The 12,472-nt window shown below is 45.3% G+C and overlaps 1 protein-coding gene across 1 annotated transcript in view; it reads right to left on the bottom strand.

The window, feature by feature from the left end:
• The window catches only part of LOC141121725 (uncharacterized), a 242,457-nt gene that overhangs the window by 152,721 nt on the left and 77,264 nt on the right, over window positions 1–12,472 (bottom strand). The gene's annotated exons all lie outside the window — the stretch shown is intronic.

The following is a 12,472-nucleotide window of genomic DNA, read 5'->3' as shown; positions in this document are numbered from 1 at the left end:
GGAGAAGTTCCCCAGGTTACAGCTGCTAGCTGACTTGTTGCAGTTCACCTTACAGAGACGTAAGAACCTGGCGATGGTCACCAAGGCTCTAAGGAACAACATCACCCACCACTGGTGCTACTCATGCTTGATATGGCCAGTCCCACTTAAGGGAGTTCCAATGCTTCTTTTTGATTACCTTAATGAGGACCCAGTCTCCGATTTGTACTTTGTCTTCTCCTATGGGCTTTCCTTCTGGAATGGAACACTCTTGGTTAATTTGTTTCTGTTTTAGTAACCTTGACATGTATTCTGCTAAGGTTCTCTCCCCTTCCTCTGTGTGGGTTTCATTTGGTAATAAAGGTATTTAATAGGGTCTACCATACATCGTTTCAAATGGACTCAGCCCCTCTTTAGTGGGGGTGATGTGCATGTTAAAATAGCTAGTGGGAGACAGTACATCCAATTTTTCCCTGTCTCTTCCATAGCCTTTTTTAGCTTCCTCTTTAATATCCCATTATGTCTTTCTACGAGCCCTGCTGACTGATGCCGCGTACACACGATCGAAAATTCCGCCAGCAAAATTCTGATGAGAGCTTTTGGTCAGACCGTGTGTATGCTCCATCGGACTTTTGCTGGCGGAATTCCAGCCAGCAAAAGATTGAGAGCAGGTTCTCAATTTTTCCGTCGGAAAAAGTTTCGATCGGAAATTCTGATCGTCTGTACCAATTCCGACGAGCAAAATTCCTACGCATGCTCGGAAACAATTTGACGCATGCTCGGAAGCATTGAACTTCATTTTCTCGGCTCGTCGTAGTGTTGTACATCACCGCATTCTTGACGGTCGAAAGTTCAGCGAACATTTGTGTGGCCGTGTGTATGCAAGCCAAGCTTGAGCGGAATCCCGTCGGAAAAACCATCCAAGATTTTTCCGGTGGAAAATCCGCTCGCGTGTACGCAGCATGAGGGTGATATGCACAGTGATTCTTTACTTCTATACCCATCACTTCCGTTAGGTGTTTTATGGTCTGATTTACAAAATGTGGACCGTTATCACTATAAATCTTCTCTGGTATCCCAAATCGTGGAATGATGTCTTTTAGTAAGGCTTTAGATACTGTTAAGGCGTCAGCACTTCCTGTGGGGAATATCTCTACCCATTTGGTCAATGCATCAATGCTTGCCAAACAATATTTCTTCCTTTCACATTTGTCTAATTCAATAAAATCCATGCAAATGTGTTGGAATGGATATTGCGGTGCGGGGAACTTCTCTTTCCCTGAGCATTGTGTCTTGCACATATAATGCATTGAGAACAAAAAGTTTTTGAGTAGTTTGTAAAGTCATAGGCTGTTACCACTTTATTTAGTATCTCACTCATCCCCCTGTTTGACACATGTGTTACTCCATGGGTCAAGCATGCTGCATACTTAAATAAAGACTTTGGCAGGACTGGTTTGTTCTCTGGGGAGATATATATGTCCTCCTGGAGGGCGCATCCTTTTGTGACCCAAAGTTGTTTTTTAGATGGGGGTGCGAACTTTGCATATCCTTCAAGATTGTGTGATCTAATTGTATATCTTCCTGTTGTACCAAGATTTGTGTAGATTGATTGGCTGCCTGTTGCTTCGTCTGCTTTTTTATTCCCCTTGGATATTGGGTTTTGCCTTTTGTATGGGCCTGACATTTACATATCGCCAGCTCCATTTGGAAGCTGGGTAGCGTCTAGTAATCCTAGGATGAAATCAGTATGTGAAATGGGTTTGCCCCCAGAAGTGACCATTCCCCTGTTTTTCCATTGCTGGGCAAATACATGCACTGTAGAAAATGCGTACTGGCTGTCTGTGTAGATGGTGGCCTTTTTTCCTTCAGCTAGGATACATGCTCTTGTAAGAGCAATTAATTCTGCTACTTGTGCTGAGTAATGTCTAGGTAACATTTCAGCTTCCAGTACCTCTGTTTGTGTGGCGACTGTATATCCAGTAGCGTTCGTGCCATCAGGATTCTTTCTACTTGATCCGTCAACAAAAAGGGTCATGTCAGAATGTGGTAATGGGGTGTCTTTAAGGTCACTCCTAGGTAATACCTTCTCGGCAATAGCGGCCGTACAATCATGTTTTTCACCATCTGTTGGTATTGGCAGGAGTGTGGATGGGTTTAAAGTAGTGCACCTTTTGGATGGTTGTCAGCGGTTGTGTCAAAAGCACAGTCATACAGGATAAGTGTCTCGCTGGGCTAAGGTGTGAAATTTTCTGTTGAAGTAATATTACTGATACAGCATGTGGGACCTTTAATGTGAGCGGGTGATACAGTACAATGGAGGCTGAAGCCTTAATTGCTTCTGCCGCTGCGACCACTGCCTGCACACATGGGGGAAGTGCTCTTGTCACATTATCGAGTTTTGTGGAGTAATATGTGATTAGTCTCTGTTTCCCCCATGTGTCAATCCCTCCACTGGCTTCCGCTTGGCCAAATAATTAAATTCAAAATACTAACAACTACGTACAAAGCCATCCACAATTTTGCCCCCAGCTACATCACTAGCCTAATCTCTAAATACCAACCTACTCATTCTCTTCATTCCTCTCAAGGCCTTCTGCTCTCTAGCTCCCTCGTCTCCTCCTCCCATGCTCGTCTCCAGGACTTTTCCAAAGCCTCTCCAATCCTATGGAATGCCCTACCCCAATCTGTCCGATTATCTCCTACTCTATTCGCTTTTAGACGATCCCTGAAAACCCTTCTCTTCAGAGAAGCCTATTCTACCAACACCTAACAACTGTATTTTCATTTTTTCCATGAGCTCACCCCCCACAGTTATTACCTTTTGGTTTCCACTTGACCCTCCCTTCTAGATTGTAAGCTCTAACGAGCAGGGCCCTCTGATCCCTCCTGTATTGATTTGTATTGTAAGTGTACTGTCTGCCCTCATGTTGTAAAGCGCTGTGAAAACTGTTGGCGCTATATAAATCCTGTATGATAATAATAATAATGTGTCTGTGTCAGTACTGATGTCATGTGTCCATCTCTTGAATCTACAGTTTGCTCAAGCAGTTTCTCATAGTTGGGCAGTCCCAGCACTGAGGTGCCTGTTAATCTCCTTTTAAAGCGGGGGTCCACCTATCTATCGTTTTTTTTTTTTTTTGAGTTCATTCACAAACTTTTCTTCTCAGCATTACATAGTTACATATTATGTGTAATATGTCCGCCTGTGTCAGATTTCGTCGGAAAGAATAACTTATATTATTCACTGCAGGCGGTTTCCATCTTCATTGTGGGCATTTGAAGCCCACAAGCATTTATTTCCTGGATGTGGTGAATGCTGTGCTCCCAGCATTCACCGCTCGTTCCCGCACATGCTCAGTGGCATCCTGGGAAGCCTGAGACTAGCTCCCAGGAGTCTGGGAGAGGCTAGAAACACTAGAAACACGCCTACTCCCACGGGAGGAGAACCAGGAAGTGCAAAGAAGAATAGAAAAATAAAAAGTAATTACGGCGATTTAAATTTTTTTAAACGGCATGTCAGCATCTAGGCAAGGAAGAGAATACATACAGATATTGTTCAAAATTTGGGTGGAACCCCGCTTTAATTCAGTAAAACTGTCTCATTTTCTTCATTCCACTGTATGTCATCCTGGGGGGGGGGGCCATGGGTTCCCCATGTATTGCCTGCACTAAAGGTGCAGTCAAGACTGAATAGTTGGGAATCCATGTCCTGCAGAAGTTTGCCATACCCAGAAACGACATCATCTGCTTCCTTGTTTTTGGTTTTGGCACTTGGAGGATTGCTTGTATCCTTTCATCATGTAAGTGTTTCCCCTCCTTTGAAATGTTATATCCCAGGTATCTAACCTTATCCTGGCAGAACTGCAATTTCGTCTTATTTACTTTATGGCCCTGCTCACTTAAAAACTGCAAAAGGGCTATGGTGTCTAGTGCACAAATTTCTTTGGTTGGAGACGCCAGGAGAAAGTCATCTACATAAAGTAGAAGGTGACTGCCTCCTGGTGGCTCAAACTGTGCTAAATTCGCTGACATTGCCTGTGCAAAAATAGTGGGCGATTCGCAATACCCCTGCGGTAACCTTGTGAAGGTATATCATTTTTTCCTTTTGTAGGTGAAGGCAAACCAAAACTGATGGTCTGGGTGAATCGGTATGCTGAAAAAGGCGTTACTGATACCTATGATGGAGAATACCTTGCTGTTTGGTGAGAGATCATTGAGCAAAGTATGGGGATCTGGTACCACTGCCTGATTTACCGCTTGAAAGTCCTGTACCATTCTTCACTCCACAGAGGGTGGTTGTTTCTTCACAGGAAACAAAGGGGTATTGCAAGGGCTGTCTGGGCAGGGGATAACTATCCCTGCTTTTAAAAGGTCCTGAATCACCAGGGATCTGCTGCTTCCTTTCTTGGGGGGTACTCTCTTTGATGGGGTCTGCGGTGTGATTTTGGAGTGATAGTCTCTGGCTTAATAAGCCCTACATTTGCCAGTCCCTTGGTCCAGAGTTTCTATGGAACCTGGTCCAAAGGATCAGCATCACTCACCAAATATCATGGTGTTATGGACTTCTGCACGTGGGCAGATGGTGTAGTGGTGACCTAATCTCCCCTGGGTCGCTGACAGAAGTAGCCAGTGGAATAGCTTTCATACATGTCTGGTATCCTTGTCTGCTTCCAATTTCGCAATTCCTGGCACCTTTTTACAAAGCCCCCACATTCCACCCAAGCCCTATCTTTAGGTTTACTGAGGGACAGATGGGGGGAGGGGAGGTTGTTTCCTTAAACAAATCCTTTTCCTCTGGTGGCAGAGCACAAGATGATGCACAAAACCCTTCATTGTTCCAATAGACATTAGTTAACTGTAATACCACTTCTTTTTTCAAAAAGAAGTGTGAGGCATAGTCCCTGTCCGGTCCTGGTGTCTTTTTAACCCACATAGTGAAATGCACTCTGCCCATTGGCTGAACATCTACCGACCTTTTAGACCCCATGACTTCCCTTGTATGTTTAACCATTTTCTCGATCGTTTCAGAAGTAATTTTGTCTTTAAGGTATGCATCCAGTGAGTAATAGTAATAGTTTTCATCCCATGGGTGGGGATCAAGTTCTTTCCCCACCTTCACTGTGAACCCTGTGTCTTGTGTATTGACATGTGCATTGCTGATATCAAATCTCTTCCTAGTAAGTTTACTGGGCATACAGTTGATAGGATTACCCTAGTAGTTACTCGCATCCCTATACTGGGATGTTCTACTGTGACATATTCAGACAGGGCCTCTCTTACTGGTGTACCGTTTACTCCCTGTACCAAAATTGATTTTGTGGATTGTTTTATCTGTGGTATGTGCTCTGGATGTATTAATGTCCTGGAGGCTCCAGAATCTACCAGAAACGTAACTTCTTTCCCTTCAACCTTCAGGGTCACCTGTGGTAGGTTATCCACATATCCTACCCTCTCCAGGTGACTTGCTCTCGATGTCTAGTCATTCTGTCTTCCAGGGGCCTGATCCCTCCGGACAGTCTCTGGCCTGGTGTCCCTGTTGGTGGCATGTCCAACATTCTCTTTTTTTTCTACCCATTCCCTATCTCGCCATCCTTCTCTGTTCCCTTCCTTCTGTTCCCTCCTGTCTTTAGATGGAGAGAAGGCATTTAATCTGGTCCATTGGGTTTAAATGCTTGGTGTGTTGTCTAAGTTTTGATTCCAGGGGCCTATCCTATCGGCCATCCCAGCCCTATACTCATGCCCATCTGCTCGGGTATAACCTTTTTAACTTTTTTTCTAGACTCTTTGAGATCACCAATGGCACCCGTCAGGGATGCCCCCTATCCCCCTCCGTATTCAATCTATTAATCAAACCACTAGCCGAGGCCATATGCTTCAGGATTGGTCACTCTGTTCATACTATTAATCACTTTGTGGACAATGTCATCCTACATCTCACATATCCCTCCACATCGCTACTTCAGGCACTTCAACTCCTGTTTCTATTTAGTGACATATCTTACCACACGGTAAATATTTCCAAGTCATTAATTTTAGATTTGGGTACTCCAAAATCAACTAAGAAGGCACTACAAGCCTTGCTCCCATACATTTGGAACTCCCAGGGTGTCCCATACTTGGGCGTAACCCTTACCCCTAACACGACTCAGCTTGCTAAAATTAACATAGAGACTCTGTCCAAATAAATTACCGAGGAACTTACTTGGCCAAAGATTGAGCTGTCTTGGTCAGGCTGCTAACACTAACCATTCATCTGCCCTTGAAACACCTCCAAGCCTTAAACTCTTCACTCAAATAATTTATATGGCAGGGCAAGAGGGGATGCCCACATGCTTTTCTTGTTAAACATACAGGGGCAGGGGGGATGGGACTAATAGACATCAAGAACTAGTGCTTGGCAACCTGCTTGGATCAACTCAAGCACTGGTTTTCACCTCCGGATTCCTTATCTTGGACAGTAATTGAGCATTCCCTGTCCCCTGCCCCAGACCTTCGTACTTTTTTAATTGCAGAACTTTGACAACCCTTCTGACCAAAAGACTTTTCTTGCCCACTAAGAGCATCTCTCCTAGCTTGGAGAGAACTGAACAGCCGCTCCCGGTCACAGCTCTTTGACACTCCAGTCCACATCCCTATCTCAATGATTTCTACACTATACTGCACATAAGCCTCCAGTCCTAGATATCGAAAGGAATTACAGTCCTAGATGACATGACAGTTCAATGAGGGACGGTTCACTTCTTATGCCCCGTACACACGGTCGGATTTTCCGATGGAAAATGTTCGATGGGAGCCTTTTGTCGGAAATTCCGACTGTGTGTAGGCTCCATCGGACAGTTTCCATCGGAATTTCCGTCGCACAAAATTTGAGATCTGGTTCTCAAATTTTCCGACAACAAAATCCGTTTGCGCAAAGTCCGATCGTGTGTACACAATTCCGACGCACAAAGTGCAACGCATGCTCGGAATCAAGCAGAAGAGCAGCACTGGCTATTGAACTTCATTTTTCTCGGCTCGTCGTACGTGTTGTACGTCACCGCGTTCTGAATTTCCGACCAACTTTATGTGACCATGTGTATGCAAGACAAGTTTGAGCCAACATCCGTCAGAAAGAAAACATGGATTTTGTTGTCGGAATGTCCGATCGCGTGTACGAGGCATAAGTATGACAACCCGGAAGGAGATGTATGGGCTGTCAGATGCAGACAACTTCACGTATCTCAGAATACAGCACCTCCTGGTGACATCCCCTCTTCCTGAGGTGCATCTCCTCAAACAATTATTTCAGTTCTATTTGTCAACACCTGCCAGGAACAAGGGCATCTTCCTAATATATAACATACTGCAGGAAAAGCTAACATTAAATAAAAACCTTTCCTTTTATGGGAGGAATATTTAAAATTCTCATTCACCACCTCCCAATGGAGCAATGCCTTCAAGTCAGTCTACAAAGCCTCGCATTGGGAGTTGGCACAAAAGACCTCGCTCCATTGGCATCCTGTCGCTTAGCCCAGATCTGTCCCTACCACTTCCCACTTTGTTGGTGAGGATGTGGCAAAATTGGCACTCTTCTCCATATCTTTTGGTCCTACAAGAATATTGCAAGCTTCTGGAACAAAATCTTTACAATAAACTCAGATGTGACCAACGTATCCTGTTCTTTTCAAGAAGTTGTCACACACATCCTGATCGCTGTCAGGCTCATGATAGCCAAAAACTGGAAAACTCAGGAAGCCTCCAATCCCTCTGAGGTAGATACACTTGTCAAGCTCCATCATTCTTGTGAACATACTCTTGCGTTGTGGCTTGGTTGGGCATCCACCTTCAACTCCTTGTAGGAACCCTAGTCCATCTGTGCCAATAAATGACATTGCCCTCTTAAGTATCTATTTGCTCTTCTACCTTAACCTATATTATGTTGTAGACATGTTTTTTTGTGACAAGAAGTACATGATGATTAGATTGCTGTTGTTCCAACTGTTGTACAAGAGTTGTTAGTCGTGTTCCTATTCTATTGTTAAATATGCTGAGAGCAACCTCCCATGTGTGTTCGCTCACAGCGGATTAACATGTATATCTTGTGAAACTCAATAAAAATGTATTGATACAAAAAACATTGCTGGTGGTCTTCAGGTTCAGTCCAGTCTTCATCTTGGTTGTCCCCCCCCCCCCATCCTCACTCTCTGACCTCTGGTGGGGCTCAGCCCTGCTGTTATTCATTTCTAAATCATGGAATAAATAAGGAAGTGCAGGACTTCTTGTGTTGGGAAGATGGCAATGAGTGATAGAGGGGGGTGGGGACCCTCGTTCTATAATCTCCTCATCACTGTCACTCCTATAAAAGACAGTTCTCAATGTTTCCTCACTCTCTGACTAAGTTCTATGAATAAAGAAATGAACTGGTAGGAGATCAGAGGGCCCATTTACTAGTTACTTTAAGGGTGGAATTGTAAGACCCTCAGAGACTGGTTAGGGATGAGCTTCGTGTTCGAGTCGAACTCATGTTCGACTCAAACATCGGCTGTTCGCCAGTTCTCCGAACAGCGAACAATTTGGGGTGTTCGCGGCAAATTCGAAAGCCGCAGAACACCCTTTAAAAGTCTATGGGAGAAATCAAAAGTGCTCATTTTAAAGGCTTATATGCAAGTTATTGTCATAAAAAGTGTTTGGGGACCTGGGTCCTGCCCCAGGGGACATGGATCAATGCAAAAAAAAGTTTTAAAAACTGCCGTTTTTTTCGGGAGCAGTGATTTTAATAATGCTTTAAGTGAAACAATAAAAGTGTAATATTCCTTTAAATTTCGTACCTGGGGGGTGTCTATAGTATGCCTGTAAAGGGGTGCATGTTTCCTGTGTTTAGAACAGTCTGACAGCAAAATGACATTTTAAAGGAAAAAAAAGTCATTTTAAACTACTCGCGGCTATTAATGAATTGCCGGTCCGACATTACACATAAAAGTTCATTGATAAAAACGGCATGGGAATTCTCCACAGGGGAACCCCGAACCAAAATTCGAAAAAAAAAAAAAGGACGTGGGGGGTCTCCCTAAATTCCATACCAGGCCCGTCTTCTCCTCGGGCCGCTCCGCATCCATGATGGCATGGAGGGAGGCTCCCGCTGTGTGGCACTTCTCCTCTTCTGACGGCTCTTAAATAACGGGGGGCGGTGCCATCCGGTGACCCCGCCCCCTCTGACGCACGGGAACTTGGGGACTTCCCTGTGGCATTCCCCGTGACGTCAGAGGGGGCGGGGTCACCTGTTACGTAACCCCACCCCCTTCTGACGTAACGAGGAATGCCACAGGGAAGTCCCCGTCAAGTCCCCATGCGTCAGAGGGGGGCGGGGTCACCGGATGAAACCCCCCTGTTATTTAAGAACCGTCAGAAGAGGAGAAGCGTCACAGCGGGAGCCTCCCTCCATGCCATCATGGATGCAGAGCGGCCCAAGGAGAAGAAGATAAGAAGACGCCGCGGAGGAAGAACCAGAAGAAGAAGATGGAGGAAGAAACCGAAGGAAGATAGAAGAAAGAGGATAGAAGATAGAAGAAAGAAGAAGCATTTAAATAAAGGAATTGTCAAAAACTGTTTCTTGTCATTTTTAACATTTTTGACAGTGTTTTTGTGAAATGGTAGGGGTACCCTTACCATTTCACACAGGGGGAGGGCCGGGATCTGGGGGTCCCCTTGTTAAAGGGGGCTTCCAGATTCCGATAAGCCCCCCTCCCGCAGACCCCCACAACCACCGGGCAAGGGTTGTGGGGATGAGGCCCTTGTCCCCATCAACATGGGAGCAAGGTGTTTTGGGGGCTACCCCAAAGCACCCTCCCAACGTTGAGGGCATGTGGCCTGGTACGGTTCAGGGGGGGCGCTCTCTCGTCCCCCCCTCTTTTCCTGTGGCCTGCCAGGTTGCGTGCTCGGATAAGGGTCTGGTATGGATTTTTGGGGGGACCCCACGCCATTTTTTTTTTAAATTTTGGCGCGGGGTTCCCCTTAAAATCCATACCAGACCTGAAGGGCCTGATATGGAATTTAGGGGGACCCCTAACGTCATTTTTTTTTTAAATTTTGTTTCGGGGTTCCCCTGTGGGGAATTCCCATGGCGTTTTTATCAATGAACTTTTATGTGTATTGTCGAACCGGCAATTCATTAAAAGCCGCGAGTAGTTTTAAATTACTTTTTTTCCTTTGAAATGTCATTTTGCTGTCAGACTGTTCTAAACACGGGAAACGTGCGCCCCTTTACAGGCATACTATAGACACCCCCCAGGTACAAAATTTAAAGGAATATTACACTTTTATTGTTTCACTTTAAGCATTATTAAAATCGCTGCTCCCGAAAAAACGGCCATTTGTAAAACTTTTTTTGCATTGATCCATGTCCCCTGGGGCAGGACCCAGGTCCCCAAACACTTTTTATGACAATAACTTGCATATAAGCCTTTAAAATTAGCACTTTTGATTATTCAGGTTCGTGTCCCATAGACTTTAACGGTGTTCGCGTATTCGAACAAATTTTTGCCTGTTCGCAAGTTCTGGTGCGAACCGAACATGGGGGTGTTCGGCTCATCCCTAGTCCTGGTTTAGGGAAACCAATCTGCTCATGCAGCCCTCAAAAGTTCCACTTGCCTACTTACATATGGTGAGTGGAAAAAGGGTGAGGGCGAGTGTGAAGGAGGTGGGGGTGTGGGAAAGTGGCAGGAGCCACCATGGGGGGGGGGGTGGAGTGAGTCCTGGACATGCTGGGACTTGTAGTGTGCAGGCAGCAGGGTCTCCTTCACATACTACCCACCATAATACACTCCTTACCCCTCTCCTGCACATACCACCCATTGCCAAACACTCCATACTGCTATCCTGCCCGTACCACCCACCGCCATACACTCCTCTCCCTCACATACTTCCCACTGCCATACTCCCTCTCTCTCAGCCACCTCTCTCTCAGCTACCCCTCTCTCTCAGGCCCCCCCTCTCTCTCAGCCCCCCCTCTCTCTCAGCCCCCCTCTCTCTCTCAGCCCCCCTCTCTCTCTCTCCCCCTCTCTCTCTCAGCTAATTTGAAAGGGCATGTTTAGGGGCGGAATAAGGGGCAGGGTAGGGGTTGGGTGGGGCAACTGGTGGCGAGTAACTCTTAAGGCCTGGCTAGTAGCTCAGAAATTTTGAGCCCTGTGCTCATGTCTAGTAATAATCCTTTTTATCCCTATTTTAGTAGATGGACGGGAGATGAGGAAAACCTCAGAGGATTGTCTCACTTTGTCTCCAGACTGTAAAGTAGAAGATGAGGACATCACACAGTATAGTCCAGGAGAAAACCCGGCTACCTCAAATGTCCATCTGACACCACACAGTGTAGATGGACCATCGTATTCCTCTTATCCTGAGGAACCTCAGACTGTGAGGGATGGTGCCATCCTTCCAACAGAGAAGGGTTTTTCCTGTACTGAGTGCGGCAAGTGTTTCCATTCTAAATACAATCTTAATGTGCATAAAAGAACTCACACGGGAGAGAAGCCGCATTCCTGTCCTGAGTGTGGGAAGTGTTTTTCAGTGAAGTCCAGCCTTTATAGACATCAGAGGTCTCATGCAGGGGAGAAGCGATATTCTTGTCATGAGTGTGGAAAATGTTTTTCACAAAACTCAGGGCTTTACAGACATCAGAGATCTCACACAGGGGAAAAGCCATATTCCTGTCCTGAGTGCGGGAAAGGTTTTTCAGAGAAGTCCCATCTTTACACACATCAGAGATCTCACACGGGAGAGAAGCCATATTCCTGTCCTGAGTGCGGGAAATGTTTTTCAGAGAAGTCTGATCTTTACAGACATCAGAGATCTCATACAGGGGAGAAGCCTTATTCCTGTCCTGAGTGTGGGAAATGTTTTTCAAGAAAGTTTTATCTTAACAGACATCACCAATCTCACACGGGGGAGAAGTTGTATTCCTGTTCTGAGTGTGGGAAAAGTTTTTCAGACAAGTCCAGTCTTTTCACACATCAGAGATCTCACACAGGGGAGAAGCCATATTGTTGTTCTGAGTGTGGGAAATGTTTTACAGAGAAGTCAAGTCTTTATACACATCAGAGATCTCACACGGGGGAGAAGCCATTTTGTTGTTCTGAGTGCGGGAAATGTTTTTCAAGAAAGTTTTATCTTAACAGACATCAGCAATCTCACACGGGGGAGAAGTTGTATTCCTGTTCTGAATGTGGGAAACGTTTTTCAGACAAGTCCAGTCTTTTTACACATCAGAGATCTCACACAGGGGAGAAGCCGTATTGTTGTCCTGAGTGTGGGAAACGTTTTTCAGAGAAGTCCAGTCTTTATAAACATCAGAGATCTCACACGGGGGAGAAGCCGTATTGTTGTCCTGAGTGCGGGAAATGTTTTTCACGGAAGAACATTCTTTACAAACATGAGAGATCTCACACAGGGAAAAAGTCACTTTCCTGTTCTGAGTGTGGGAAATCTTTTGTAACAAAAGCAGATCTTGTCATACATC

Source organism: Aquarana catesbeiana, unplaced genomic scaffold (genome assembly GCF_042186555.1).
Source record: "Aquarana catesbeiana isolate 2022-GZ unplaced genomic scaffold, ASM4218655v1 unanchor228, whole genome shotgun sequence".
NCBI classification, from domain to species: Eukaryota; Metazoa; Chordata; class Amphibia; order Anura; family Ranidae; genus Aquarana; species Aquarana catesbeiana.
Note: the sequence above shows the minus strand (reverse complement) of the source record. Positions and strands in the feature narration are given on the sequence as shown.